This window comes from Pseudophryne corroboree, chromosome 10 (genome assembly GCF_028390025.1).
Source record: "Pseudophryne corroboree isolate aPseCor3 chromosome 10, aPseCor3.hap2, whole genome shotgun sequence".
Taxonomy (NCBI): Eukaryota; Metazoa; Chordata; class Amphibia; order Anura; family Myobatrachidae; genus Pseudophryne; species Pseudophryne corroboree.
This window is the reverse complement of record NC_086453.1, coordinates 307,545,156-307,572,844: the sequence shown is the minus strand read 5'-3', so window position 1 is coordinate 307,572,844 and position 27,689 is coordinate 307,545,156. Positions and strand designations below refer to the sequence as shown.

Below are 27,689 nucleotides of genomic sequence, written 5' to 3'. Positions count from 1 at the left end.
AAAAGGTTTTTATCAGGTGGGTCGTGGTGGAGCTCCGGGACCAGCTACCTCACACCTTCAACCCGATACCGGAAGAGTGCACCACTGGTTACATGTATATTAAACATTAGATTGACAAAGTTTTAAAGGCCAAGCAACATATGTATCTTGTCAACTGTCAACCAGTCCATTTTTCGGGTTTTGGTTTTAGCTTTAGAACTGGATTTTTTGTCGAAAAAATTCATCAGAACAGCTAAAATAACAGAATTTGGGGATATTTTTGTTCCTACGGTATTACTAACCTCAATAACATTCATTTCCACTCATTTTTCAGATTACTCTGAACACTTCACATCTCACAATATTGTTTTTATCCAGTTTAGGCCAATAGGTTGCACAGCGGAAGCTGGATGGAGCAGCAGCAGCCCTTGGATGAACTGGGAGGACAAAATATTTGAAAAAATAATATATTTAAAAAAAGACGCATTAGGCAAGGCTCAAGATTTCAATTCACAAAAAGATGATTAAGGCAAAGAAGAATAAAAAAAAGATTAGATTTTTGATTTAATTATTTAATTTATTTTAATTTCGATTTATTTAATTTAATTAGAATCAACTTCTTCATTTCCTCAAAGATATCTTCGATATGCAGATAGTTCACTGTATGAGTTTATTTATATTAATTTAATAAAAATTTATCTAAATTATAATTATTATTAATAATATTAATTTGAATTAATAACAATGTGATGATAAGAAGAGCTATGAAAATAGGACAATAAGTTATAATAAGAATATGAGCTACAGACACCACACCCTGAAATGGACGGAGCACGCCTGGATGTATTCTGGGAGGATACAGCACAAAATATGTAAAAAAAAAGATGTCTTTTATTTTGGATGGACTGACACAACACCCCTAGATGGAGCACAAAATATTAATTTAAAATCAAAATATATATATATATATATATATAGTTCCAATATGACCGGCTCTCCAAACAAATTGATTAAATACCTGGGTGCCCTCCCACGGTCCAAGCAGAGCAAATACAGAGAGAGCAAAACGGGCGGCACTCCACGGATTTTCAAAAATAATTGAGACAGCTACACAAGCTTGATTGTCAACGTTTCAGGTGCTGTTTAATCACACCTTTCGTCAGGATACAAACATAGCATAAAAAACATACCTTATATAGATCCCAGTGCCCAGACCCACATCACCAACACCGCCCACTTCCGGTCACGGGTGCCGTCACAGCATACGGCCGTCCGCACCCGACAGGAGAATTTGTTCCCCTGGCAACCATAAACACTCCTGGTCACCTCCGTGCTCCGGGCCTCCCACCCCCAGCCCGCCCACCGGAAGCGCGTCAAACCGCGTCTACCAATAGGTGGGCGGGAGAGTCGGGGCCCATCACCAGGGCAACGAAAAAACAATAACAAAGAAACACCAAATAGTGCGCGGACTCCGCTACTGTATAACTTCACAAATCGTAAAAGGACATGGATCTATTACTAAATAGTGCACAAATCAATCCAATGGATTACTTAGATTGGATGGATTAATGAGAATAATGCAGTAAACAACTTGTTCATAAATCTAGACCAATTCACATACAAATTGAAACATCAGTACATTGCGGACATGATTCAACTATAATCTGTTGTAGCTAATTGGTGCTGCTAATTTAAATCATCATTAATGAAACTAATGCAGTAAACCACTGCAGATTAGTGAACAAGTGGTTTACTGCATTAGTTTCATTAATCTAATTAATCTAAGCAATCCACTGAATAGTTTTGTGCACTATAAGAAATTATTGCAGTTAGAGGCACGATAGATAGATGACCTTAATACTGTTTTACCTATAGGCCTTGAAGAGAATTTGTCTCTTTTATGCTGTTTATAAATGTTTCTGCTCGTTTCTAGCTGGTCTTAGATTATCTAAATTAGCAGCACCAATTAGCTACAACAGATTATATCTCAATTCTCAATTCTTTTTGAAAATCCGTGGAGTGCCGCCCGTTTTGCTCTCTCTCTCTCTCTCTTGATAAAGCCTAATATTTATCTTACTTAAAACCTAAAGAACACAGTACGCAAGTAGCGTATGATTTACCGTATGAGTACGCACGTAGCGTAACAGACGTTTAGCCGTGGTCGAGACGCACGAGCGGCACGTTCGCTCACGGCTAAGAGCGTACAGGCAAGCACGCTATTGGCTGCCGACTAACGTAATGATACGCTATCAGCGTAGCGGACGCTCGGGACCACGAGGAGATCACAAGCGGCGCTGATGCTCACAGTGTTAAACCTTTATTGCTATACCATAAACAATATACTTATAATGTAAACCCTTGTGCAGTGATAAGGTGTAAATGCAACACAGTGTAACCTTGTTAGTCTAGAAGCTATATGAGCGTCTACGACGCTCTGAGAATACTTAGGAATATAATGCATACACAGATACCGGTCTTAGGTTCTAACACCTTAAATGAACGTTCTATTTCAAAAGAATACACAGTACAAGTTATACACTATCAAAATAACACAGATTACCTAACCGAATAACTACACATAAAATACAATAGCAGTACAATCACATTTAAGAGAAAAGAGAGAGAGAGGAGAGAAGAGAGAGAGAGAGAGAGAGAGAGATGATGGCTCACAATAACAATAAAGACAATATGATTGCAGAGAAACTTACGCACAAAGGGAAACAATCGCATGCGCCTTCTGGATATCCAGCTCCCGATTATCAGTGATGAGAACCGTTGAAGAGAATAGAGCTGGCCCAGATCGGCTTGTCCTTTTATACACTACACACAATACAGTACAATGGTCCCTATATTCTTATTGTTCATTGGACACAGGAATTCGTCTTCGCATTATAACAAAAGGTCATAGGTTGATTCATACAGGTGGGCTGTGACTATTTCCAACTGCTCAGGTGGGTGGGAAACTAGGTTTCCCGCCGCATGGATAATAAAGTGCAAATACAGTAAAAGTCCATAAACTTCTTATGTCCATAACTATTCGCACGAGCGATTAATCCGCTTCAAACCAACACCGGAATATTGCTAATTAAATACTCTTCCGATGGATACTAAACACCACTGTATAACCCCTGTCCGACCCTTCGTATCAAACAAAGAGGGATCTCTCTGTCTATGAACATGCTACATTAACTAAACTTTCAGATTCTATCAAAGGGACCATAATCTACAAAATACATTATATGGTTAAAATATGTTACAGTTGAGTCGCACGCTAGGCGTGCATAAACTCTACCGTAAATGCGCATACCGTGCGCCTGCGGGTGCACGCAACGGCGAGTATGCGCACGCACGGCAGGGCTCATGAACGTGCAGCAGGCACTCGCATGAGGTGCAAATATGGCAGTGTGTATCACGATATTTTTCTGACTTTGACAGTCCACCCTTTGGCAGTCACCAATAACTGCCACTTTCTACAACATTTCAAAAAGAGAAAAATATATATGTCATGTGTAAATATTTCTATGGTCGGGTAGGGGAGGAGAGGAGAAGGTGAGAAAAAGGGTATGACCTAGTGAGATAGCATAAGCATGTGTGTATGAATCCATGTTTGGGGGGTCATGTATCATCGTGCCGTACGTGTTTTAAATCAAGCTTCGAGGTATTGCGAAGTATACATTTGAATTCCTTCTTATCCCGTGGTACGGGTCTGTGGATGGGCTGTCAAACTTTACCGAGCTCTCTTCGGCTTTTGGTTGCAACAAAATGGGGGAGCACATTTTAGTTGATGATACATGATATCTGTGCCTGTATTCCCTATCGACTATGTGTGTCATTACCTGAAGGTTGTAGAGATGAAGATAAAGAACAATTATGGTAAATGCAGTGATAAACTATGTGAGTTTAATATACATTTTCCGCTTGAGGTCTTGTCTTGTCTTGTCTCGATGTACATGTTGACTGTAGTCTCTTTGTGCTTTTGCCAATAAACGTAAGCAAAGCTTTATCAATGTCCATAGACTTACAAAAAGTGTTGGGCTAGCGTAAAATTAAAGTCACTAGGGATATGGGGGGGTCTATGGCATAGTCCATCTGTTGTCTGCGTACAAGGTTGTCAAATTCTTCTTTAGTCCATCTGTTGCCTGCATACAAGGTCGTCAAATTCCTCTTCCAAGCGGGTCTTTTTACCTTGGAGAAAAACAAAGGAGAAACGGGTGAAAGAAACGGACCGTGGAATCACATTTTCATCACAACATTGTCTCTATCGTTGGGTCATAAATCACATCCATTGGAATTATAATATCCTCACTCCTTAGACTCATCACCTTAGTACTCCGTTTACACTTCGTTAAAGCCTGAACGCATCTAAATATCAAACCAATCGATATGACAACACCCAAGATACACAGAAGAAATTTCCCTACATCCATTATAATTCCTTGAGCCCAGTCTCCGAAACCAGAGAACCAATTTCGCGGGTTCAACCATGACACCCAACCAGTCAGCTCATTACCCACAGCAGCAAGGGTGAGATTGTGTCTCCTGCGGAATTCCCACTTTAATTGGAGAATGTCGTCCATCTTTTGGTCTATGACCACGACCGGGTCCTCGGTGCTATTCGTAATATAAGTGCAGCATTTTACACCATACTGCGTTGCCAGTGTGACACAATATCCGCCTGTCACTGCTGTGAGATAATTAAGAACCATCCTATGCTGAACCAGTTCTGTTTTATAAGCTTGGAGCTCCCTTCCGGTATACCTAAAAGTGTCGTCATACATTTCAGTGATATTGTCTAATAAATTTGCAAGCGCTGATATGTATTTATAGTTCAACACTCCTCTGGCGGTGCGAGTGATGTCTAACGCGTGTAGAACCTGAATCCCGGTGGATTCATGGATCAGGTCAGAGGCCGGATGCTCTGTTCTTTCTATTATGTGTCGTTTTACGATGTGCTCGTAATGAGTGTGAGTATAAGGAGCTTGGGCACCGCGGTGAATATCTTTCATTTTATTATGGGATACAGTCATTACTTCAGGCAGTACTTTTCCAATATAACACAATCCTTCTGAGTTTGGGGCAAGCCACTTATACGCCTTCCTCCCACATATGAAATATGCATCATCGGGGAGAACATATGGGACGGAGTAGGACATAACCATATTACACATTTTCCATATGAAATTTCCTAACCCTAACTCTCCCATCTGTTTAGTACACGTATCGGTTTGTACGATATGTGCACAGTATCCTGGTGATACCTCTCCAATTCTCATGGTTCTACTTCCTAGGGTATACCTATATCGGAAATATCTTCCACTACCGGCTAAATGGCGTATAAGTTCTGTATCTGTAGGCAATCCGTCGGCTCTATGTGAGAATGTCATGGTTTTGTTGTTCCATGACACTTCCCAATTTCCCGGCTTTCGGGGATTGGAAATGTTAAAGCACACTAAAGACCTATCCACATGGTATTGGTGGAGCTTCAAACTAGGAGGACTAGAGATATTAAACCTCTTGTCCACCGGCCTCCCACCACTTAACTCAAGTACCTCCCCTATCGTTAAAGGAAATGGTACTAGTCCTGACTTGCTGTGACCTTGAGGTACTTGAGAGCATACCCAACAGTCTGTCTGATTTAGTACTTTACCCACTAGGGAGTGATAGTCACTCAATGGATGCCTATCCATATGGATATTAAAACTGGATTGGCATTTCTTGATGCACCCATCCTCAACTACATTGTCACAATGCCTACAGATACAATTTTCTTCAGCTAACAATCCTTCACAATTCCTTCTATGGTCAATGCTATCGGATCGTTTTCTGATACTCGCCTTTGCTTGTTGATTCTGTTGTTCTTGGAAAACTACGCCTCCATCTTTGTCATCAGAACCCATTCCAGAACCTCTCTCGACCCCCATGGTACTCTCGCCGGAACAGACTGCTCTGGTCAACATCATGGTCAACAGGAAAATCCGGATCACAGTCTCTTGGGGCAAGTCCATCTTATAGGAGGAAATGGAGAAGAATGAGAAGGGGGAAAGAAATAATTGAGGGAGATGGGATGGGAAGTGGAGAAAAACAATAAAAGGGAACAGGGGATCGACAACTGCCTCCGATCTTATTATTTTCAATGCTCAGGTGCCGTCTCAGTCCTCCTGAAACAGACACTCCAGTGATACAACTTCCTCTACCGTCTGTTCTTTATCACGGGACCTCTCTGGATCAGCAACCTTCTTACAATGGGACGAATGAACCCAAGTCTCTCTCTCGGCAACCTTCAATGCTGTCGTGCTAATCAATAAGACTTGGTATGGTCCTTCCCATCTGTCAATAAGGCAACCTGAGCGTAGAAAATTCCGTATCATTACATAATCCCCAGGTTCTATGTCATGACAATTACTATCTGGCAAATCAGGAATCACTAACTTCAGATTGTCATTCTGATTCCTTAGCTGTTTACTCATGTTAACCAGGTATTTTACAGTCACTTCATTGTTACACTTCAAATCATCCTGAGGGTTAATCATAACATGCGGTTGTCGACCAAACAGAATTTCAAAGGGGGACAGATTAAGAGGAGACCTGGGAGTGGTTCTGATGCTGTATAATACAATGGGTAAAGCTTCTGGCCATGTTAATCCTGTTTCTGCCATAACTTTGCTCAATTTATTTTTAATCGTGCTGTTCACTCTTTCCACCTTCGCACTCGCCTGGGGGCGGTATGGAGTGTGTAGCTTACTATCAATTCCCATCAACTTACACATTCCTTGAAAGACATCACCTGTAAAATGGGTACCCCTATCACTTTCAATTATTCTAGGGATACCGTATCTACACACAAATTCCTGCACAATTTTCTTAGCAGTAAACATAGCGGTATTTGTGGCCGCAGGAAATGCTTCGACCCAATTTGAAAACACATCTATACAAACAAGTACGTACTTCAAATTTCGACAAGGGGGTAATTGTATAAAGTCAATCTGTATTACCTGAAAAGGACCGCCTGTAGGTGGGATATGAGATGGTTCTGTTGGTATTGCCTTTCCGATATTCTTCCTCAAGCAGGTAAGGCATGACATTGCTCTCTTACCTGCATGGGATGAAAATCCTGGGGCGCACCAATATGCTCTAACCAACTTGCACATTCCTTCCTTGCCCAGATGAGTCAGCCCATGTGCTGCTTCAGCTAAACATGGAAGGTATGCTCTGGGTGCCACTGGTTTACCCTGTCCATCTGTCCTGAGGATTCCTGGCCATATCCTTTTGACCTCCAAACTGCCTTTTCCTGTGTGGAACACAAATTTTGCATTTCACACAATTTCTGTGTGTTGATGGTATTGAATACCATCAATTGTGTGGTGTCTGTCTGTCTGGGGGCACCAGCTGCTAACTTAGCAGCTTCGTCTGCTCGGCTGTTATCAAGTGATACTGGGTCTTGGCTATATGTATGTGCTTTACACTTGATAACAGCCACTCTGTCGGGTTCCTGTATCGCTGTTAGAAGCCTTTTGATGTGGGCTGCATGCGCTATCGGTGTACCAGCTGCCATCATGAAATTTCTGAGGCGCCATAGGTCTCCGAAATCATGGACTACCCCGAAGGCGTATCTAGAATCGGTGTAGATATTGGCTGACTTGCCCTTAGCCAATTCACATGCTCTGGTTAGGGCAACCAGTTCAGCAACCTGGGCTGAGTGAGGTGGGCCTAGCGGTTCTGCTTCTATGGTGCCTTGGTCATCTACGACTGCGTATCCAGTACACAAGTCTCCTGAGTCCGTCTGTCTGTGACAACTACCGTCAGTGTAGAAAGTAAAATCTACATCTTCCAGGGGGTTGTCACTGATGTCAGGCCTTGCCGTGAAATTTTGGGTCAAATATTCCATACAATCATGTGTGTCATCCCTTGTATTAAATCCTCCTTCCCCATCACTCTCGTCCTCCACCCTTTGTGCCTGTCCAGGCACACCTGGGAGATATGTTGCAGGATTTAATGCACTGCATCTCCTTATGGTGATGTTTACGTGGGCCATTAATGCCAATTCCCATCTTGTAAACCGCGCTGATGAGACGTGAATTGTGAGGTTGTGTCCTAGCACTACATCTTCGCTTTTTGTAACTAGCAATGCTATCGCAGCGACACTTCGCAAGCATGTGGGGACGGACCGTGCTATCGTATCTAGCTGAGCGCTGTAGTATGCTACCGGCCTGCTGGCATCACCGTGCTTTTGGGTTAGGACGCCTGCCGCGCAACCAACACTTTCTGTTCCGTACAGCTCAAAGGGTTTCCCATAGTCTGGCACACCTAATGCTGGTGCCTGCGTTAGGCACTGTTTAAGTCTCTCAAATGCCATCTCGAATTCGTCTGTATGCGAAATCCGATCAGGTTTGTTTGATGAAACCATCTCCTGCAAAGGTAATGCTAGAATGGAAAACCCTGGGATCCAGTTACAGCAATACCCACACATTCCTAAAAACGTTCTGATCTGTTGCTGGGTTTGTGGCAGAGTCATGTCTCTAATTGCTTGAATTCTATCAGCGGTCAGGTGTTTCAGTCCTTGTGTTAGACAGTGTCCCAGATATTTTACTTTAGGCTGGCATAATTGTAATTTGTCTTTGGAAACCATGTGTCCTGTGTCTGAAAGATGAAACAGGAGCTGTTTTGTATCTTTCAGGGACGCTTCCAGTGAATCTGAACACAGGAGTAAATCGTCCACATACTGTATCAATATTGATCCACTCTCTGGTTGGAAAGACTGTAAACAATCATGCAAAGCCTGTGAAAATATACTTGGACTGTCTATGAAACCTTGTGGTAATCGAGTCCATGTGTATTGGAATCCTCTGTATGTAAATGCAAACAAATATTGGCTGTCAGGATGCAGGGGTACCGAAAAGAAGGCGGAGCAGAGGTCAATGACAGTGAAAAATTCCGCAGTGGGAGGGATCTGCATAAGGATGACAGCTGGATTTGGCACTACGGGGAACTGACTCTCAACTATTTTGTTAATCCCCCTTAGATCCTGTACTAGCCTGTAACCCCTCCCCCCACTCTTTTTCACAGGGAAGATGGGACTATTGGCAGTGCTGGATGTTCTTACCAGGATGCCCTGTTGTAGCAAGTGCTCTATTACGGGGTATACTCCTAATTCCACCTCTGGCTTCAGAGGGTATTGTGGGATTTTTGGAGCTATCCTACCATCTTTTACTTGCACAACTACTGGAGCTACGTTTGCCATTAATCCAGTGTTTTGTCCATCTTTAGTCCACAGTGACTCTGGTATTTGGGATGTCATTTCTTCTACCTGGGATGGATTCCTATTTAACATAACAGTGTGGGACATTAATTTTGATGGGGAGTCTAGCATGTCTCGCACTTCCTGAGCGTGATTCTCAGGTATGTCTAAGAATACACCTTCAGGAGTACAATAAATGACGCACCCCATTTTACACAATAAATCTCTTCCCAGGAGATTAGTCGGTGCCGATGCTGCCAGCAAAAATGAATGCTTGGTATGCAAAGGTCCTATTGTAATCTCTGCTGGTTTGCTAGCAGGGTAGTGCTGGACTACTCCTGTTACTCCCATGGCTGGAATTGTCTTACCAGTGGTTCTCATGCCCACTGTCGAATTTATCACTGATTTGGCCGCCCCCGTATCTACAAGGAAGTTTAATGGTTTACCAGCTACATCAATTGTGACCTCGGGTTCACTTCCAAGGCTTGCAATCAATTTCACTGGCTGCAGATTACAGGTATGGCCACACCCCTATTGGGTATGGTGACCTCCCTGAATCGCGCTGGCAGCAACTACTTGAGAAGGGGGTAAATGGGAACTACCAGAGACTTGCCAGTCTCTTTTTGGGGGATACCTTTTTGTTTCCCCTGCATGTGGCTCATGACTCCGTCTCTGCGGTCCCTGATCCCAATTTCGTGTGTCATGTCGTTGTCTAGGGGGTTGATATGATTTTTGTGTGTTTTTCACTCTACAGTCTCGTGCAAAATGTCCCTCTCTATGACAGGAATAACAAGTTACCACATTTGACTTACCCACAGGGTTTGGAGATTTATACAAAGGTTGCCTTGTGGTCAGGGCCTGTATACTTACTGCCATTAACTTATCACTTTGTGACTCTCTGTGTCTGGTGATATTGCGATCATGATCAACAGCGGCCTCTCTCAAAGTAGCCACCGACAGACCTCGCCAACATGGTTGCGTGGTCTGTACCCTTGTCCTCAATACCTCCTTTAAACCATCCATTAACACAGATACTGCTACCTCTCTATGATTTGCATTTGTCTTAATGTCTTCTATGCCTGTTTATTTAGCCATTTCCAGTAGTGCCCTATGAAAATACTCAGCAGCTGTTTCTGACTCTTTTTGTTTAATGGAGAAAATTTTGTTCCATTTAACTACAGCTGGAAAATACTCTTTTAACTGTAAATTTATCCGTTTTACAATATCTTGGTTGTACACATCCGTAAGGGGTACATCTTCATCTAATTTACAGTCAGCTAAAAATTGTGCCGAGTCGACATTGGAGGGTAAACATGCCCTCAGCAATATCTGCCAGTCTTTGTTATTGGGCTCTACCGTGTTCCCTAGATCTCTAATGTATTTCTGGCTAGCAACTAGATCCTTCCTAGGATCAGGGAATTCAGACACTATTGCTCTTAATTCCATTCGGGAAAATGGGCAGTGCATGGCAATGTTTCTGACAGGAGTGACTCCTGAAGCGTCCGTTTTCCCATTTGGCACTGCTATTACCCTAACAGGATTAAGTTTAATAACATCATTCTGAGTAGATTCTACAGCTTGTGGTGAAATGGTTTCAGCATAGTGTATGGTGCCGTACTTACCCGTTGATACGACCTCACCTATCCCTCCGCTAGGGGCCTTTGATGCTAATCTTACAGGTTGGGTCGTGCCCACTGCTGTTTCTGATATGGTGGCTGCTAGAGAGAGCGCCGATATTGTTGCTGATTCGTCCTCTTGATCACACTCCTGGGGAAAGTTTAAAACAGGGTACAACTTGCACGGGTTAATATTTGCATTACTCATCTTATTCATATTATCCTTAACATTTATACAGTTACTAAGTGCCTGTTTATTACACATTAGTGCGTCATTCTCTGCAACCAATTTCTCTCCCGTTATGTAAGGTGGCGGTGGTGCCGTAGCTATCAGTTTCCTGATAGGGTTTGATCCAGCCGCCTGAGCCAATCCTCTCTGTATTTCACCCTCCTGTTGCCATAACTTTAAGTAGTCATAATGTTTGATCCGTCTCTTTGTTGATTTAATGAGACATATCCTTCTCCTTAGATTTTGTAACACATCTGGGCTAAAACTGCCTACCCGGGGGAACTTCTCCCCGTCATGCACAGTCATTCTTTCCCATTCATCACATAAAACCTCTGTGTGTGAACCGTATTTTTCACACATTACGTACCTTGCCGACCCGATTGGCCGGTTTACTGAATCAACCCGAACCGAGGTTGATCGCCCCCTACCTGAACAACTGGCCCCCATACTTGCAGGTGTTGCTTTCACTACCTCTGATCTTCAAATCAGGGTCTTCAGCGAACCCTTACAAAACCAAGATGTTCGGGGTAGGCCGACGGTGGCAGTTTACCGAGTACTCCACTCACTCGCCCACGCCGACCAATACGCCCACACACTGCCTTAGCGCTGGCGTACTCGACCTAGGGCCCCTGCGATCTGAACCGCTATTTACTGGAACATGCGAGTGTGATCCGCAGAGCACTTAACCCTTTCCAGTAACTATTGGTTGCTGGATAGTTCCTGAGTGACCAGCGAACCTCCCTTAAAATAAAAAAAATTACACAAATCACGTTAGAGTGTACAAATAGCGTTTATGACCCCTTTCGTACGCAAATGGTACTGGTCAGGTTACTAACTAATGCACACAATTACGTGCGGTACAATCGTTCTGCACATAAGCAACTAATCTTATGTGCGGAGCGACCAGTGAAATCGAAAATTTCAGCTGCGAATTCCTTCAGCCAGAGCTTTAATGGCCTATATGGGTTCCGCACCAACCCGTCTTGGTGTTGTGCTACTTTTCTCTATAGCGGACTTCTTAGTCTGCTGTACCTAGACCTCCTGGTCTGTTCCGGACCTCCTGGTCTGTGCTACAGTAGACCTCCTGGTCTGCTATACTCTAATGCTCAAATTTATGTTTAACAAGGGATGCCTCCCAAGCCACCATGCACGTCACTTACATGTATGTACCTCACGAGAACTCGACTTCTTGTGGTTCAACCCAAAAATTATAAAAACTTATATATACAAACACTCACCACATGTACACTTTAATTTTATTTCTGCGCAGAAATTCCTTTCATTCAGTAACAGTCTAGACCAGATGAGTTGCAAATTGGAGAAGGATCTATTAGCTTCAAATTTTGGACACTAAAATTGACTTGCGCTATTTATCGCGTTGCCTCCTTTTCGCCTGTTAAAAATAATACTATCGTGTGATTTGAATTATGTGGGCGTACCCGGACGCTCCGTTGTGTAATATACGCTACGTGCGTCGGCCTTTGTGTTGCGTTCACTAGTCTAACCCTTTTGTTAGAAACACGTGTATGCCAGCCAGATATGTCCACAGAAATACAATTAACACGTTTATCAATGTAGATGATCTTTAATTGTAATCATCTATCGAGCACCACACAGGTCTTTCCTTGTATTTTAGGCAAAGCTGTGTGCGTGCTTTACAAATTACCCCTTATTGTATTACTTTTACTCTTTAACTACTAATAGCAACAAATCTTTCTTAGCACGTTATCAATTGTGAAATGGCAAACAGGAGAGTGATATGTGAAAATACACGAATGAAAAGAAATGCAGATTTATGCATGCGTGCGTACGCAAGACAGAACAGGAAAAAAAAACAGTTTTAAAAGATACTAGCGTATTGTTCTTACCTCCGGTTCCGGATTCCTTCAGCACCCTTTACTAAGCGAAGCAGACGCTTATCTTGGTCAGCACTACGAGGAATATTACCTCCCGCCCTTTGCTGACCGATAATGTCTGCTGAAATTACCTAGTACAGATATGTGAAGGACGGACGAGCCGCCAATTGATAAAGCCTAATATTTATCTTACTTAAAACCTAAAGAACACAGTACGCAAGTAGCGTATGATTTACCGTATGAGTACGCACGTAGCGTAACAGACGTTTAGCCGTGGTCGAGACGCACGAGCGGCACGTTCGCTCACGGCTAAGAGCGTACAGGCAAGCACGCTATTGGCTGCCGACTAACGTAATGATACGCTATCAGCGTAGCGGACGCTCGGGACCACGAGGAGATCACAAGCGGCGCTGACGCTCACAGTGTTAAACCTTTATTGCTATACCATAAACAATATACTTATAATGTAAACCCTTGTGCAGTGATAAGGTGTAAATGCAACACAGTGTAACCTTGTTAGTCTAGAAGCTATATGGGCGTCTACGACGCTCTGAGAATACTTAGGAATATAATGCATACACAGATACCGGTCTTAGGTTCTAACACCTTAAATGAACATTCTATTTCAAAAGAATACACAGTACAAGTTATACACTACCAAAATAACACAGATTACCTAACCGAATAACTACACATAGAATACAATAGCAGTACAATCACATTTAAGAGAAAAGAGAGAGAGAGGAGAGAAGAGAGAGAGAGAGAGAGAGAGAGAGAGAGAGAGAGAGAGAGAGAGAGAGAGATGATGGCTCACAATAACAATAAAGACAATATGATTGCAGAGAAATTTACGCACAAAGGGAAACAATCGCATGCGCCTTCTGGATATCCAGCTCCCGATTATCAGTGATGAGAACCGTTGAAGAGAATAGAGCTGGCCCAGATCGGCTTGTCCTTTTATACACTACACACAATACAGTACAATGGTCCCTATATTCTTATTGTTCATTGGACACAGGAATTCGTCTTCGCATTATAACAAAAGGTCATAGGTTGATTCATACAGGTGGGCTGTGACTATTTCCAACTGCTCAGGTGGGTGGGAAACTAGGTTTCCCGCCGCATGGATAATAAAGTGCAAATACAGTAAAAGTCCATAAACTTCTTATGTCCATAACTATTCGCACGAGCGATTAATCCGCTTCAAACCAACACCGGAATATTGCTAATTAAATACTCTTCCGATGGATACTAAACACCACTGCATAACCCCTGTCCGACCTTTCGTATCACACAGTGCAGTTACAGTGTCGCACAAATAAGTAAAAAAAATTTAGACGTATTTTTTACATCATTCACCGGTGGTTACAGTGTCACACAAATGAATCAGAAATATATATTATAATTACACACTGTGGTTGACTACACTGACAGCATCCACAATGGGGGTCATTCCAAGTTGATCGCTCGCTAGCTACTTTTAGCAGCCGTGCAAACGCATAGTCGCCGCCCACGGGGGAGTGTATTTTCACTTTGCAAGTGTGCGAACACGTGTGCAGTTGAGCAGGGCGAAAACATTTTTTGCAGTTTCAGAGTAGCTCTGGACTTACTCAGCCCTTGTGATCACTGCAGCCTGTCTGGTCCCGAAATTGACTTCAGACACCCAGAGCAGGCCCTAACCCATAGGTTCTCAAACTCGGTCCTCAGGACCCCACACAGTGCATGTTTTGCAGGTAACCCAGCAGGTACACAGGTGTTTTAATTACTCGCTGACACATTTTAAAAGGTCCACAGGTGGAGCTAATTATTTCACTTGCGATTCTGTGAAGAGACCTACAAAACATGCACTGTGTGGGGTCCTGAGGACCGAGTTTGAGAACCTGTGCCCTAACCAATATGATGCCCTAGGCAAAATTTTGGTTGGTGCCCCTTAGCACCACCGCTAGTTCTACCTCTGACCCTGCACCCCTTTCCTAGCACCATCACCCCCCACCCATAGCAGTCCTTTTTTATTTTTTTTCCTACCCCCTGTGTGTACATTCGGAGCACAGCCCAAAAAGGTATGTGTTTTTGCTGACATTACACCACACCATATTGCTCTTTATTCTCATTAGACCACACAGTAGTGCCCTTTCTATACGTTACGCCACACAGTAGAGCACCTTATACACATAAATGCCACACATTGGTAATGCATGTATACACATAATAGCACACAGTAATGCCCCTTACACATGACACACATTATTAATGTCCTTATAAATATAATGCAACTTACATTATGCCAACCCTTATTAATGCCCTTATACACATAATTTCCCTTACACATATGCCACACATTGTTAATGACCTTATACACATAATGACACACATAATGTCCCTTACACATATGCTGCACATTATTAGTGCACTTATACACATAATGACACACATAGTGCCCATTACACATATGTTACACATTATTAATGCCCTTATACACATAATGACACATATATGTCCTGACTTGAGTCAACTGGCAGCTCTGCTAATGTCGGGTGCCTATTTTTTATGAAAATGCATCTTATTTGCATTGCTATGTGGCTAGGATGCACAAGCAGCTTCTGCTGATTAAAATTATATGCGGCATGCCTATATACTATGTGCGACTGTGGCTGCATCTGCATACAAAATGCTACACACAGAATATAGGCATGCCGCATATCATTTTAATCAGCAGAAGCTGCTTGTGCCCCTAGGCAATTGCCTAGTTTGCCTATGCCTAGGGCCGGCTCTGCAGACACCTGCCCTGCAAACACTTAGACATGCCTGCATTTTTCCAAACACTCCCAGAAAACGGTCAGTTGACACCCATAAACACCTTCTTCCTGTCAATCTCCTTGTGATCAGTTGTGTGAATGGACACTTTGTTAAATCCATCGCCCAACAATGAACGGCTTTGTACCCGTACGACACGCCTGCGCATTGCGGTGCATATGCATGCGCAGTTTTGCCTTTTTTCTACCTGATCGTTGCGTTGCAAAAATTGGCAATGAGCGATCAACTCGGAATGACCCCCAATGTGTTTATGAGTAGGAAATAATATACTGCGGTCTGACCGGCAGTGTCACAGTACTTATGAAAATAAAATAAAATTGTATAGTACACTGGGGTACATCACAAACAAAAAAAATAGATTTTTTTTTATAATTATAATTTTAAGCTTTTGTTTTTAGATTTTATTATTTTAATTTTACACTGGGGCGGGGCCCCTGGATGGATGAACAGATCACTCCTTTCAGATACAGCAGACAGAGCATCCCTTTCAAATACATAATATAAATATATTTTTGGCTTTGGATCACACACAGTTATATAGCAATAGTGTACGGCAGCCGCAGTACTAGTCGTCACTGATTGACGCATCAATAAAAATATATTTTTTTGCTCTGGATCACACACAGAGGATATATAGCAGTAGTGTATGGCAGCCACTGTACAAGTCAGAGTGATGCACCAATAGAAATATATTTTTTGCTTTGGATCACACACAGATATATAGCAGTAGTGTATGGCATTACTGGTAGTCGTCACTAAGTGATGCACCAATAGCAATATTTTTTTGCTCTGGATCACACACAGATATATAGCAGTAGTGTACGACAGTACCGGTAATTGTCACTGAGTGACTCATCTATAAAAATATATTTTTTGCTCTGGATCAAGCAGAGAGGCTATATAGCAGTAGTGTACGGCAGTACTGGTAGTCGTCCCTGAGTGACGCACCAATAGAAATATATTTATTGCTCTGGATCACACACAGAGTAAATATAGCAGTAGTGTATGGCAGTACACAGCCCCTTATAGACAGAGAACAACAGCAATAGTATGCTATATGCAGTACACTGTCCACTAAGCAGAGCCCTAACACAGTGACAGTCACAGCACACATACACAAGCAGCAGCATCCCAGATAAACTCAACTCTCCTGCTGCAACCCCTCTGCTCTCTCCTGCCCCCCTTCCCTAACCTGCCTATCCGATTACAGCACAGAATACAGCACAGAAGGAACACGTCCTTACTGTGCACTCTCCAAGTCCGGAGTGAAGATGGCGTTGATCACCGGGACTATATATAGAATCCAAAACCCATGAGATCTGACAGCGGGATGATGTTTTGCCTCATTTTCAGATCCGAGTTATGCGCAAAAATCCGAGGCTGACTTGGATCTGGGCTCAGATCTGAAACTACGGGGTGGTGGGGGGGCGGGGAGGCTGGGATTTTGGTTCTCAGAGAACCGAACCCGCTCATACCTAATTAAAATATAGTATTACAGATACAGAAGCCACAGTCAACAGTGACCAGGGTTTCATGCCAGGCTGTGTGTTCTTGCATCATGTATTGAAATTAAAACTCTTTTTTTTTTTTAATTAGATCTGTCAAAATATGTATATATAAAAAAGAAACAATTCCTGTGTGGGAAGATTTTTTTTGAGAATCGTATATGAATTACAATAGTGTCCCCATGATATCTATATGATTTTATACTGTAGTGTATTTTATCTAAAACCACAAATCCTTCCATGTTTATTTGATTTGTTTATCACTAAGTTCAGTTTATCATCACCCTCACACTGGGCTACTGTAGCCAGCTATGGTGGCAGCGTTATAAGGATAAAAGCAAAATGTCAACAACAGAAAGTCGACATGGTCTTAATGTCAACATTCAAAATGTGACCTGGATGTTATTTCGGGTATAAGTCGTTGGGTCGACACACATTAGGACGACATGCATTGGGTCGACCACTAAAGGTCGACATGCACTAGGTTGACAGAGTGTCTAGCTCGACAGGGTCGTTAGGTCGACATGTGCAAGGTCGACAGGTCAAAAGGTCGACATGGGTTTTTTGACTGTTTTTGGTGTCGTTTTCTTCGTAGAGTGACGGGGAAACCCAATTAGTGCTCTGCATTCGCTCGCCATGCTTCGGGCATGGTGCCTCGCTCCACTACCACTGTGGTTGGCACAGATTACCGTTCCCATTAGTAGTCCACGTGGATCGTAAAGTATGATAAAGGTAAAAAAATGAAGAAAAAAAACGTGAAAAACTCGTCGACCTTTTGACCTGTTGATTTTGCACATATCGACCTAACGAACCTGTCAACCTAGACACCCTGTCGACCTAGTGCATGTCGACCTTTAGTGGTCGCCCCAATGCATATCGACCTAATACATGTCGACCTAATGACCGCAACCCATTATTTCAACCTATGACATGTTTATATGCACCATTGGTGTTTCTATAATGGGTGCAAAGTGTGTGGTGCACACAGGTCCCTGGGTCCAGGGGGTACAACACTGCACACATTGTACCCACATCTTATTACTTACCTCTCCGGAGTCCAGCAGAAATCTCCTCCAAAATGGCAACTGCACAGTAGTGAATTTGCACTTGTACAGTAGAGGAGGGGGCCTACCCGGAGTCTGCACAAGGGCCTCCTCCTCTTTTAAAATGCCCCTGATATGCACAATTTCAAAAGAGTCACAATGTAAATATGGTTATAATGTCAACATTGTGGATGTCGACGCCACATTTTCCTACTGTGATAGCCCTAGCCGCACCCTAACTACAGTCTATCCCTAACCCTAAACCTAAATCTGTAATCTTGGCATTCACAGTATCAACATAATGACCATGCCAGCATTAAACTCATGCTGACATTGTGAATGTTGACATTCAGACTATGTTGCAATACTGGTGTCGACATGCTGACCACAAACCGCTTCCCTTCTCTTGTGTCATCAGCAGCTTTATGGTTGATATAGACCTTGTTTGCCTACTTTCGCAGAAAGGCCGCAAGGCTCCTTGAAAATCTTGTGGCGCTCCTGGCTGCCCAGAAGATTGGACAAGTCTCTTGAGCCAGCCACCACCCAGCCTCAGGCTGACAACTTGTCCAGAAAACATGAGCGGTCAGAGTGGGATCTGGTGAAAGTTGCAATGAATCAAATCATAATGGCCCTGACCCCACTTCACGTCACAAGGATGATGCAATCACAACATCACACCCATCAACCCGCCCACATTCCTGCAACATGTCTCCCAGCTGAGCTTACATGTCTGCTCTACTATAGAGGGGGATCAAGGAATCACTTTTACACTCGCACTCCCGGGTCACTCCCGGGATGCTTCCCGGGATGCATCCCGGGATGCATTCCCGGGACTGACCCCTTTCACACTGCATTAAGACCTGGGATCGACCCGGGACAGCCCCATTTACACTGATCCCGGGATATCCCTGCAAATGCATTAGTATGTCATTAGAAATGGCCTTGGGCTCAGAAAAGATGACATCAGCTTTTCTGAGCCCAAGAAAGCTCCAATCCAAGTCCTTTTAACAGTCCCGGGATAGTGAATCCCGGGACGGACCCTTTCACACTACACAGCTTCCCGGGACGGTCCCGGGTTCAACCCTGCTTTTGACCTGGGATGAAATCCCGGGATGCTCGTCCCGGGAAATTGTCCATGTACCCATTTACACTGAGAAGAATCCCGGGATGATGCGCGTTCACGTGCAATATCCCGGGATTTTCCTGCGAGTGTAAAAGGGGTATTAGTATGATATACACCAGTGATGACTAACCTTGACACTCCAACTGTTGTTGAACTACATATCCCAGCATGCCCTGCTACAGTTTTGTTATTTGGCCATGCTAAAACTGATGCAGGGCATGCTGGGATGTGTAGTTCAACAACAGCTGGAGTGTCAAGGTTAGCCATCACTGATATATACAGTACATGTGGCAGGAGACCGCTGTGGTCACAAGGAAGGATGACACGTAAGTCAATATGGGGGGAACCTGTCTCGCACTATCTCTCCCTGCCATTGTTTTCAGTAGTTATTATTATTTAGAGGCACAATAAATCTTTAAATTATTGCATTTGCAATATATACTGTGCATCTCAATGCTAACTGCCGACATCACTACAAAACTATGTATACAGAGCTAAACCTGAATATTTGATTCCTATGTACTATTCACATATCAAATGAACCAAAAAAGCTTAACATTTTACTATATTTTAATTGATATATAATAATATGTAATTAATATATATAGAACCCTACAAGCGCATTTCATAGTGTACCACATATAGAAAACTTATTTTTCTCCAGCCATCCTTGAACTCCCCTTGTAGCATACAAATTGTGTTAGCAAGCTCTAGCAAAAGATAAGCTGGTATTTACTTTTGGCGTTTGGAAGTTCTGAAGAATAAAGTACAATAATAATACAAAATGCAATTACCTTTTTAAAGTATAGGTTTATCACCATCTAGGAAGATATGTAATTTTCCATAGTATGTACTATAATAAAAATACTAAATATTCTTTATAAAATATCTGTTTTTGTGTTGTATTTATGCGTTCTGTCTTTTATCCGATATATTGTACAAACTGACTGCTAATATGCGTAAAGCCAGGGCCGAAACTAGGGGGGGGCTAGGGGGGCAGTCGACCTGGGCGCCGGATTGGAGGGGGCGCCGAGACCACCTAACACCCGCCGCGGCACTTTTACACTATGAAACCCCCTTCTCCCGAGTGCCCAGCTCGGGGGGCGGGGTTTCGCGGAATGACGCGATTGCGTCGTGACGTCACGGCGCAAACGCGTCATTCCACGAAACCCCGCCGGAGGAGGGAGAAGGGAGCCGCGGAGACGAGGAGGGAGAGGCGGCTGAAGAGCGGCGAGAACCGCTTCAAATGTAAGTCAGCCCCTCTCCCTTCCTCTCTCTCTCTCTCTCCCTCCTTCCACCACCTGCCACAATGTGTAAAATGGGGACCTGTGCCTGCCCTATGCCTGCCGCAATGTGTAAAATGGGGACCTGTGCCTGCCGCAATGTGTAAAATGGGGACCTGTGCCTGCCGCAATGTGTAAAATGGGGACCTGTGCCTGCCGCAATGTGTAAAATGGGGACCTGTGCCTGCCGCAATGTGTAAAATGGGGACCTGTGCCTGCCGCAATGTGTAAAATGGGGACCTGTGCCTGCCGCAATGTGTAAAATGGGGACCTGTGCCTGCCGCAATGTGTAAAATGGGGACCTGTGCCTGCCGCAATGTGTAAAATGGGGTCACCTGTCTGCCGCAATGTGTAAAATGGGGAATGGGGACACTTGCCTGTCGTACTGTGTAAAATGGGGACACTTTTTCCTGGATATGAAATTTATGTTAGAAAAGGCAATTTTTCAGGTAAAAAAGTTCTGAAAGAGAGATATATATATATATATATATATATATATATATATATATAATTTTTATTTATTTATTTTAAATTGTTTTTTTTATTATTTTTATTTATTTATTGTAAAATATTTTTATTTTTTTTTGCGGGGGGGGGGGGGGGGGGGGGTGTCAAATGACTACCTTGCCCCGGGTGACAAAAATCCTAGTTTCGGCCCTGGTAAAGCACAGGGAGATAATCAAGATAAATACAAAGTAGAGAATATCTGTTCTACATTTGAAATGCTGTTAAAATGTAAAATACAGAACATTTAAACATTCTGATATAAATGTACTTTCAATAAAAAAAACCTCTAAGGATGACTGAATACGTAAGCCTTAAAGAGGAAGCAAACCAATGTGGGCGCTGTGCAGCCTGCCCACCTCACCATGCACTCCTAACTGGGCCTACTGCCCAGAACGTTATGGGGCTCAGGCCTTTGGGTCTGCCTACATGTGCACATTGGAGTGGCCTGGGCCTAGTGCCCAGTACCACCCTTATTCATTGGGGGAGCACTCTATTTATACTGGGCCTAGTGTCCCCTAGCTGTCGTCCCAGGCCTGAGGCCTGCAGTTACCCACCGACCTAGTGCCCGCATAAAGTGGAGCAGGTTGAGTGACCTGGGCCTAATGCCCAGAGTCACCTTTTACTCCTAATTGGCCAGTCTTGAACTAGGGCCTAATGCCCTCTAATGCTGGCGCAGGCCTAATGCCTAAAATGATGCCCACAGGCCTAATGCCCACCTACCATGCCCCACATGTCTGGGGCTTCAATGTGCCCATGGGCCTAGTGCCCGAACCCTGATGGTCTAGGGAGGGGTGACAGGTGCCCTCACCGAGGGCTTACCCGTACCTGTGGGAGAGTCATCAGGGGGGAGTTTCATCAGCTCTTTTCCTTTCCACCCCTGGTGGCCTCTTCGGTCCTCTGCTTCACTCATTTGCCACTGGCCCATCCTGTTCAGCGGCGTGCCACCTCTTCTCTGCGTCCAGAAGCCGCTGGACATCTTCTTTCTGGACCGCGGCATCTTCTGGCCTCTGCCGCGGCCTCAGGAACTATTCACCACTCTCCCCTAGTCCCGGCGGCATCTGACGTCAGACTCCGGGGCTTTCTACGCCGTGACGAGCTCTGATAGGCTCGTCGCGGCTGTTTCCTATTGGCTGCCACTCCACGAGCCGTGATTGACTCAGAGAGGGTGCCAGATTTGAAAGCCCGTGGGTGGTGTTTCTAATTGGCTGCCGAATCGGCGCCAAGTTTGAAGCGCCGCTTCCACAGCACTGTCCGTCGCCACAAGTCTACCAGTGCTGCTGCTGCACCAGCATTGGGATCAGACACCTGATCCCAGTGCTGTCCTCTGCTGTGTCCCGCAAAGGACACAGGTCCGCTGCACTCTGCCGCCTGCCCGGCGCTGCGAGTTGATGCACCATCCCAGAGCTGGACCAAATCTCCACACTTGCATACCTCCCAACTCTCCCACTTTAGCTTTGTCAGTCCAGTTTTCCTGGGACTGTTCTACTGGGGGGCAGTTGAGGCGATCACACACCGCTGCTCTGCTATGCAATCAAACTGTGATTGTATCAGATCTAAATTTAGCACATCTACGATCAGTTTCTCTGACATGTGGGGGGATGCCCAGCACAGGCACACGCTGCGTGTGCGCACGCCAAAAAGGGATTCAGACTGCGATCGCTGTAGCGATCCAGTCTGAATTACCCCCTGTATCTCCCTGATTCTAGTTTTCAAAAGTAGGCAAGTATGCATCATGATGACTCATTTGATCATTTACCTCATTTGATCAAAAAAAAGCAAAATATAAATTACTTTAAGCTACACCGAGCAGAAGCAGCAGTTCTAGTATACAGTCAGTATAAACACAATGGGGGAGATTTATCAAATCTTGGAGAAAGATAAAATGGAGAGAGATGAAGTACTTACCAATCAACTTCTGACATTTCACAGGCTGTGTTTAAAAAATAACAGCTCGGAGCTGATAGGTTAGTACTTTGGAGTCTATGGGGGTAATTCCAAGTTGATCGCAGCAGGAAATTTTTTAGCAGTTGGGCAAAACCATGTGCACTGCAGTGGGGGGGGGGGCAGATATAACATTTGCAGAGAGAGTTAGATTTGGGTGGGTTATTTTGTTTCTGTGCAGGGTAAATACTGGCTGCTTTATTTTTACACTGCAACTTAGATTTCAGTTTGAACACACCCCACCCAAATCTAACTCTCTCTGCACATGTTATATCTGCCCCCCCTGCAGTGCACATGGTTTTGCCCAACTGCTAAAAAATTTCCTGCTGCGATCAACCTGGAATTACCCCCTATGTACTAACAGGAGATACAGGGGAGAAATGGGTGAAAAATGCTAAATGCTGAGAAATTCCATGTACATACCAGTTCTCTAAACAGTATATTGGATTTTCTCTGGTGTTCTGCTCCCTGCACTAACGTGTTGTTGCTAATTGAATCAGATGTTATTAAGGTACCTGGTTACTTACCTACCCAGTCTCCTCCAGCACTGGTATCGCATCCCCATGCTGCCATTATCTGCCTCCAGTTCACTTCTTATAATGTCCTCTTGCCATCTCCCATGTGGCTGTGTGGCTGTGAGAAAATGCAGATGGAGGTGAAAAGAAACAACAGATGGCCTTGTTCAGAGATGGATGCAGCAGCGACTGCATCCATAGGGTATGCGCATGCGCACCGGCCATAGTGCACCTGCGCGACCCTTCACCATGCAATAGACATCTGGGGGTGGTGACGCGGCTTTTTCGATTGGGAAATGCAGGCATGTCATAGCCGTTTACATGGTCAGCCTATGACATCGCCTGCGTTTTCCTGCATATGGAAACATGGTGGCGGGACCCCTGCCTACACAGCCATGCTGCACAGGCAGGGGTCGACTTCTATTCAATGCATTCGCAATTAATTTGTGAATGCATCACGAAGCTGCGCCGTACATGCTGGATGGCCGTGCCTTGTACTTGGCGACTCCCAGCTTGTGAGTATATGGAAGCAATATCTGCATCCATCTCTGAATAACCCCCAAGATGCGGAGAGTTTCTGGGGTTTGGATTCGATATAAGGGGAATTCAGAAGTAAGAAAAAAGTTACAAAATGAAAGATGAACAAAGTTACAGAAAAGTAAAAAATGGTGAAAAAAAGAATGTTTTCATTTGTGCTGTACTCTGCTTTGTATCCATAACATATAAGTACTGTGACTTTGCAGGCCACACCCCACTGAGTATCCATAACATACAAGTACTATGACTAATGTATATCAATAAAATACAAGTACTGTGACATTGCATGCCATTCCCCACTGTATATCCATAACATGCAACTACTGTGACCTTGCAGACTGTACTCCACTGTGTATCCATAACATACAAATACTGTGAATCCTTAGTGAGTGGTGATTTTCGAAAAAGGTTTAAGTAAATAATAATCTTAAACTGTAGTTGTTTTTGAACAACTTGAGTGTGTTCATCAATATGGATCACGATGATCAGTCAAGAGAAGAGCAGGAGCAGCTTGCTGCAACCAGTCATGATGACGATATTAATCCTACAATGTCATCTAAAGCCAATGTTCAAAGGCATAGAGAGTTAAGGTCAGGGCCTCTAAAATAATATATATATATATGTAACACCCTTCTCGTAACACTAAAGGATGGGAACTTGGTAAGCATTGTGCTAAGAGAGGGTGTCCCACAGCTGTGCCTCCACTCAAGCTAATTAAGGTAATTAATCAGTGTAGGGCTCGCTTGAGTAAGCCGTACCTTACCTGTATTATTCTTATTCTACTGTATCGCAATAAGGATCCTATATATAATATACTAATATACCTTTTTCTTGCTTCTTCTTTCCCAGTCCAGGATCGTCTTCCAGCCCAATTGCTAACCGGACCCGAGCAAATGATTATGGTAAATAAAACACTTTAATCACTTTAACTTTTAATATATTATACCAAGTGCATCGGATAATAATAGACATTCCAACAATATTATATACACATTGGATCTCTTATAACCTTTCCTTTTGTTTACACATAAGCTCATACAAATAGAATGCATGCCATACACAAAAAGTATTAAAAAGGGCGCTTTGTGCGCTAGAGAGAGACCCGGGTACTCTTAATATGAAAGTGCACTAGTGAGGATAGGAATTGTGGCTTTGGACTAGAATCCTATCTTGGAAATGACAAATACTGTTCGCACATCCATAAATCAAACGCCACCCTAATAAGTTAATTGATGCAGTTAATTTAAAGTGGCACTCTCTCTTTCTCAGCAGGGTATATTGTAGAAGCGTAATAGTCGCGTAGTAGTCCTCTCCTATGTAAAACTAACAAATACTCCTTATTTTCAGTATTGGTTGTACTCCCTTGACCTTAAATGAGACTCCTCTCTGCTACTATATGCCACTTCGTCGACAGGTATCAATGCTTCTCCACTCCTCCTGGGATCATTTTGGTATGAACTGAATTAACTCACGCACTAGATTTCTATACGTTTCCCTTGCGGCAGCACAGTTCACGTTTAATACTACTGTAGTGCGGTAGAGATAACCAGCTGCATCTAAGTTGAGTTCGCAGTAATAAAACAGCTCTTAATCAATTCCTAGCGGGACTACTTTCCTTTAATATACTCAAATGTCTATCCCGCTGTCTTGACAAATAATGCAGTGATAGATATTGCAGCTCTGCCTCCCTCTTATCTCAAAACAATACTTTAAGTCAATTCAAGTTCATGGGTTTGTAACTACAGGGGGAGATCACAGTTCCGTTTGGCTGTATTTCTTAGCCACTCCTATGTTGTCTTGTAGCACTTAGATGTAGAATATAATACAATTACAAGTGAGGGGTTTTACACCCATTACCAATTTACCAAAGTACCAGTGATGTGCTCCCCCAATGTACACTCACAGAGATGCACTCCCCCGGCTCTTTAGTCTATTACTTGCAAGCACTTCTTACTTCTCCCTTGTGATTATAATAATCAAAGGTGTTTGAATTTCAATTCTACTGCATTAAAGTCTATAGTCTCTTACAAAGCCAGAAAGGCTGAAAGGCTAGGGCTGCAGTGTTGTGTCAAATTACTAATGTGTTCCGCCTCTTAGAGACGCCGCCTCTCCGCCCCCTTTATATATTCCCACCTGTCACTCAGCGATACCATGCACTGCCAGCAGGGTCCCTGACCTGATCGACGTGCCTCTCCTCCACTGCGCCAGACGAGGTGAGGGCGCCCAAATTCTCCTTTCGAGGGCGATGGCCCGGGCATCAGGGTGGGGACCTCTTCTTCGAGCGCCTGCCTCTTTGCTCCCGGCGCTGGCTTCACTCTGACCACCGGGCGATGCGCCGCCAGCGCCTGCCTCTTCTCCCCCGGCGCTGGCTTCACTCTGACCCACCGGGCGCTGCGCCGTCAGTCTCTTCTACCTTCGGACTTCTGTCAGCTGCCCTCCGATGCGCTCCGTCCAGTTGCCACTCTCCTTCTCTCCTCCCGCCGGCTGGAGCCAGCCGTTTCCATGCAGGGGGTCAATCTCTCTCTCCCCGTTGTCGGCTCTCCCTCTTATATCTTCTCCTGCGGCTCGCGGTCCGGCATCCTCGCTCCCCTCACTGGTCACTTTCCCCCACGTGGGACTCCAGAAGCTTCCCCATCTGGGCTTCAAAGCTTCCCCAGTTTGTCCCCCAGCAAATAACACACACACATATATTGGGGTTAACTCATTAAATACATTACAAGTATAAGTACTATGATGGCCATATATACATTTTACATATAAATAGCAATAAATTGAGCAAGGAGCTACATATATATATATATATATACACATTAGTAAAGAAAAAAACACCTCTATTAAGGGGAAAGTGTTTTGCAGAAAAACATAAAATTGGCAACATGCCATTCACCACACGCAGTGGCAAGGAAAGTCTCAGGCCTTTGCCTTTATTTATGAGTGGTGCTTCTGCAATTGTCAGTGAGACATCTTCTGGTCTTATGACAATGGAGGACCTTTTCACTCAGAATCTAGAAGAGGTGTAAAAGAATGAAACCCACTAAGGTAGTAGAACAAACTGTGTGTTCAGAAACAGAAGTATCACAAGTCTCTGAGACAAGTCTAAGTGTGTCCATGAGTGCTATGTGTGAGCCTGACTTCTCTGACACTGTACTCTTAAAGCAGTCACCTTCCGCCATTTCTGCACCCTTTCCAAAAGTGTGATTAGCAGCAGAAGTATAGCTGATGACATAGAAATTAAGAAAGCCACAGTGGAAGTGCAAGAGTATGAGGGGAATATTTGTGTAGCTGACATAAGCACTAATGAGGATGTTGAGAATGGGGATATTGTTTGTGTCAGGCATCAATGGAAGTAGCTCTTGGCCATGATATGGAGAAAGCCATTGTCATGCCTGGGCATAGGACCAACAAATACACCTCTTATGTGTGGAATTATTTTTACCCAAATCCTAACAACAACTGTTAAGCCATTAGGGACTTAACCATCTAGGAACCTCCTCCCTGTTACGTCA

At 43.8% G+C, this 27,689-nt stretch overlaps 1 long non-coding RNA gene across 1 annotated transcript in view; it reads left to right on the top strand.

The window, feature by feature from the left end:
* LOC134965568 (uncharacterized) overlaps positions 1 to 27,689 on the top strand; it is a 78,836-nt gene that overhangs the window by 35,730 nt on the left and 15,417 nt on the right. The window contains exon 2 of the long non-coding RNA XR_010188440.1: positions 25,033 to 25,085. This is a non-coding gene — a long non-coding RNA (uncharacterized LOC134965568). The remainder of the gene's footprint in view (positions 1 to 25,032; positions 25,086 to 27,689) is intronic.